The 5883-nt window shown below is 32.7% G+C and overlaps 1 long non-coding RNA gene across 1 annotated transcript; it reads left to right on the forward strand.

Moving 5' to 3' along the window:
- The first annotated feature begins 1130 nt into the window (after positions 1-1130).
- LOC138330091 (uncharacterized) lies at positions 1131-5214 on the forward strand. The gene is made up of 4 exons (XR_011209526.1): positions 1131-1163; positions 1903-1920; positions 2188-2214; positions 5194-5214. It is a non-coding gene; the product is annotated as an uncharacterized lncRNA (long non-coding RNA).
- The last annotated feature ends 669 nt before the right edge of the window (positions 5215-5883 follow it).

Below are 5883 nucleotides of genomic sequence, written 5' to 3' on the forward strand. Positions count from 1 at the left end.
AGAAAGTTCTTTTCGAGCATCTGTTCTAACGACAGGCGATTTACGTCTGACCTCCCTTGGTGTGGTGGCATGTTTATATCTGTCTTTTTTTGCGACTTATCTCGAAAACCATTTATATATCATTGTGTGGCTGATATATTCGGAAACACGTGTACTAAACGTCAGTATCCAAAAGTATCTCAAAATGCAGATAAAAGCAACATTCTTATTTCATCCAAATCCTGATTTTCTCACTCTCGCTTCAGGGGGGTACCTAGCGCCGGTGACATTAACACACGATGATTATGGTCGTCATATTTCATGAATCGTCTCAAAGGTGTGATCAAGAGGTTGATAAAATCCGTGATACTGATAAAGAATAAGTCTTAATTAAAGTAAAATATATTCTTACATAATTGAAATACAAATAATCTTAAAGATTTCAAGAATCAAGACAACATTACATTCAAAGAATGTAAGTTAATGTTCTAGTAATAGTGGTTTCTAAAACAAAGTTACCATTTAAGATCAATGTTTAAATGAAAATGTCCAACTTCACACCAGTTGACACTACTTAACAACAGTAAATATTATATGCTTTGTGTGTGGACAACATACCAAATGCTGAAATATTGTACCAAGTTGTTCATGTGGAAGGAAGAAGAATTGTTGATGAGATACTAGTTGTTAACCAACTTTCTAATACACTGTAACAGTTACGATTGTTCAAGCTAAACCTATTTATAACTGACCTTACATAGAAATGCGTGTCTTTTCAGGCTTCGTCCTATATAAATAAAAAGATCTTTGGAAAATACAAACATGTAAATTTGATCTACATCCTAATTAAAGGCGTTTTTTTAAGTTAATGTGTCGGTATTGTCAGTTCTATAATAAATCATTATCATGACCGTCCGTTCGCAAACATTGAAATTGACATATTCAAATCACAAGAATTAATTCATCTTGATCTATAAAAAACATGTTTACAAAATTTTTACCACTGTAACCTAGACTTCATAGATTGTTATTATGTAATGGAAATCGGCTGTACGTGTATAACAATTACTGAATAAACTGTATTTCGGTCAATCGGCTTATTCTGTCTGGCGAAAAAGAAATATAGATAATATTACGTGTATTATCATTGCAGAAGTATGCCGCAGGAAGATACACGGCCACAGGTAGGCTTAATAGGATAATTAAACACCTGTTTGGTTTTACATTTCTTTAATGATGGAAATTCTATTGAAATCAATATATAAGAGGTGTTTACAAACTTAAAGAAAGAAAATCACTGTTATATTGGTTTAATTTGCTTTATTGTTGTACGTTAATCGAAAACTGTCCTTGGATAAGAAAGCAATTAAATATAAAAAAAACTTGAAAAAAGTGTTTTGTCTTATGAACAGTCGTTTATAATTGTAATAAGAATATTATGTCGGATTCAGTTATCTCGTAATAATAAATTCATATTGATGCTTCCTTTATGTTCTAATGTCGATTTGCTATGGTCGTAACATGTTGCTATAGAAATATAGATATTGTAATTTACAGTTTCCATGTTAATCATGGTTAACATATTGTACCCAATATGACCATATATCGATACATATACACAAACATATGTTAACTGAAAAGATGATTTGGTTGGGTTGTGAGTAAGTAAACGATAATGGAATAGTATACTATCTAAATACATGTCTGACACGATAGTTGATAATTCTATCAAACAATATAAACTTTGATACCATTGGTGCCTTAACCAACATAATATAGAAAAAAAATCTGGAAAATTCACCATTGCTCACAATTAATATAATTTCAATTTAAACCATGTTCATGTGTAAGTGAGGACTACCCGTTTGAAAATGTGGATTGTTTATTCAGAAAAAATATAATTGACACATTTCTACTTTACAGCCACCAGCTAGTTGCCAGGTGAGTTTTATGTTGAATGTTATGAACGAGATCAAGAATGTCAATTTATAGATTAGAGAAAATATATCTAAATGGGGATACATTTTCAATTCCATAATATCGCCAGTATTTTTTTTTATTAATTTGATTGATCTAAATTAAACAATTATCTTACCTAGTAAATCAATTGCTTTAAGAATACTCAAGTGGATATATACCTCCTGTTCTGATGCAGTTAGGAGCTATGTTTATCATTACTTTATATTTTATATTTGTATTTTCGAAAAGACGTGCGGACAAACCAGGTGTGAATGTGTGAGTATTGTTTCTTTCTTTTCCTTTAAACTTTAAGTAAGACATTAAGTGGTTGATACTTATTCCCCGTCTTATTTTAGAGTAGTATGGTGACTATGTGATACCACATCTGATTTATTGTTGCTTTTAAGTTTAAATTATCGAAAATCGCTATTTTGTTTTATACATGGCGTGTTCAATGATCTTCCAGACAATTTGTCAATTTGTCAAATGAATCACATTGTTGGACGTCTTACGATTCCAATCAGAGCGTTTTCTTTAGTACACATGTCCTCACGTGGGCACGTGACCATTGCGATTGACTATATTAGGACTTAGTCGGCAACTATGTCCTGAACACCCCACTTTTGTATTCATATCGTCATCGTAGTCAGAACGCCCAGCTGTGATGACGATTGACATAAAATGGAAACCTATCAGAGCAACCTGTTGTTTTTCGCTATATCCATTTGGTGTTTTTTTAATGTCATATCGATTTTAAACGAAGGGAAATCGATAAAACAATGAAAAACAAATGCATGTCTCCGTGTTAGAGAGTTCAGACACACCGCAGAAGCGTATTCAGTCTGGTGTCATCGGAATTTGTCAATTCGTACATTGTATAACGATGTATAACAACGTTTAACTTGCACGAATATACTAATGAGCAACGAAAGGAAATGCAATATTAACCCACACAGGAGTCAGAAAAATTCTCCTATTGTAGTAATGCAACTGTGATTGTCATGTTCTATGACGGAAAATGTTTTTTACGATTTTACAATTTGATACATATTCGCATGTATGTGTTGTTTAATGAAATACCTGTTTTATGTCTTTTTATTTATCACATCAATAACATGTATCCTACTATGATAAATTTATCAGGTCAACGGTCTTAATTCAGAACAAATTATAACGACTTAAACCATTTAATAATGATTTCACACTACACCTGCTTATGACATTATAATCTTATATATCAAATCGACTTTGATCACATATATAAGACGTTTGAACCCGCAAATAGTGAGGTCAAATATTAACGTCTGCGTTTTGATATCGAAAGCATCAATTGGCCACGCGCGTATTCTAATTGCAATATTTGTTATTTTTTAAGTTTGATTTCAATTGATAACCACAATGCATTCATATTGTCGATTTATTTAACTCTTTAATTTAAGTATGAATGTAATGCTAAAATGTAATGCTGATTACTTCCTTTTTGAGAAAGGAAACAAAAATCATTTTTTTGGTCAAATATCCTAGTAAATGGTTATGTTTAGGGCACAAACACGGACAGTTGATGACATCACACGTTTATCTATTGTGATTTATTATTTCACTGACCAAAATAATTCAAATTAATCCATCATGTAAATTTTTGTGAACTCTTCTCCATGAGATAAGACCCTATTGGTACAGCATTGTGTGTATATCTGCACATTACTTACCTATTTCATAATATGTATCGATTAAAATATATTTAGAACTGCGATAAGCTCTAAAACATGCATATTAAACTAATATTTTACAATAAATTGCCAAGCGTATTTGGTGTCCTATTTGCTATAATCATTCCGAAACGTTAAGCCGTGGAGTACTAGATGCTAGCTCAGTGCAGTTTCTAGCGTTTTATCATTGAGTTTGTTCTCATAGTATCCAGTTTCTTTTTCTTTCCAACAAAGTGGTACGCTTTTGCTGATTATGTGCAATAACTACTGGGATGTGGATCAAATACTTTACGGATTGTGAGTTCATATAAAGCCATGACCAAGCAGTGATTAACGGGGCTCACCTAGACGAGTCTTTGGACTCAAGATTTTCTTGTGGGACTTACCAAAATTATGAGAACCCTCGATTTCTTTGTAATGGGAATCATCCAAATTTGAAAATTAGTGTTCAAGACTCGCCTTAAGATTCCTTCATAAATAACTGTCATGTTCCTTACAGAATACGATGTTGCAATAACATTTATGGAGATTTTAAGTCATCTGACCTTTAAGATAAGGATGACCTATAGTCATAACGCTTTGTCTAATGTTGTCTGTCGTGTTTCGTTCGCAAACCTTTCGTACAAATGACTTCTCCGCGATAACTGAAAGCCCCAGTGTATGGGCAGTGGGTTGATGTGATGAACGAATACGAAGTTTGTTCAAATGAATGACTTTCATTCAATGACACAGGGGTTGTATAGGCTAAAATCTTAAAACGACTTCTTGACAATGGCTAAGAGGACTAGATATCTGACATCGGAACTGATGTTTACTTGGAAGGACAATCAGGTTGGTTCAAATTTATGAGCTTGACATTCAATTAAGGCCACCGTAGCAAAACGCGCCTGATATATTGTAACGACTTATAGAGAGAAATAATTAACAATAATTAATAAGCTTCCTGATATTGGGCCTATAACATGCTAGAATGAAGAGCTATCGAGTTTGATCAAATGAGTATCCTTGACCCCCATTTAAGGTCACCGGTAAAAAAAGACACTTGATGAAATAGATGACTTTGATCTACTCCTAATGACACAGTGTTAAATATAGCATAAACGTATAACATCTGCCGATTGTCTTGGTTGATGAAAATGTGAGCATATTTGATCATTTAATATTGATCCAATGATCGCTGATATAATCGTGTTTATTTGTCAACGGTGGAGCATCTTTAAATTATTGGTGGTGTCTTGTTTTGTATTAAGATGACCGTTAAGACTCCTAGGCTTCTTGTTAGCAACAATTAATATTTGTGAATTTTAACTAAGAATTCGAGCTATTTATTTGTAATTACCATAAGCCATATTTCCCACTGAATTGTGTTACTAACATGTTCTTATTCATGGCAAAAGAAACGTTATCTAATGAACTATTACTGGGTTTGGTCCGCAAACAACATTGGAGTATAAATACATAATACAAATGCTATATAAATATAAAGATGCATATACATGTCTTTCATGTCGTGATTTAATTTAACATTTGATTATTTTTTTCACAGCTGACCTGTCCTCGTTGTCAGGTAAGTACCGGTGTGTATCTTCTGTCGGTAGGGACATTTTGTGTTATTTATATGGTGGTCAGAGAACAGGAATATTTACTGCTTAATTGATAACGGTTAGATTATTTATAGGTTATAGTATATCGTTAATGGCTTTGTGGCGTTGAGACATCAGACATTTACATGTATGAATGTGACGGAATCAATCATAGTAACAGATAATAGTAAGACTAGGTTTTGTATATGTTGGTTATCCACACTAACCCATCTGAATCTATATTAGGATTTGTTGTTGTCTTATTCTTGCTGAGACAATTATTTTTATGTTACAGTACAAGGGGAATGACTTCAAAGTAAGTATCATATTTCATGAAATTGTCAGTCATATACAATAGTGAATCATTTACTGAGACGTTAAACTAGTATTAATAGAGAAATGCCATTGAACATACACGTCTAAATAACGTATATTCTTTCTTTGTGTGTCGCGATCCTCTCAGGTATTATCATAGTATTAAACGGACACAGCAGTATCACAAATCATCGAGTGGATACCAATTATATATCTGTATCAAAATCGTATCACTTATTGTCAGAATATCACCAGTCACATATCCGTTATTAGGTGACACTATTAATCAAGACTATGCAAGTATTATCAACAACTCAATGTTTGTATTTACCGCAAAC

The sequence above is a fragment of the Argopecten irradians genome, chromosome 8, assembly GCF_041381155.1.
Source record: "Argopecten irradians isolate NY chromosome 8, Ai_NY, whole genome shotgun sequence".
Classification (NCBI taxonomy): domain Eukaryota; kingdom Metazoa; phylum Mollusca; class Bivalvia; order Pectinida; family Pectinidae; genus Argopecten; species Argopecten irradians.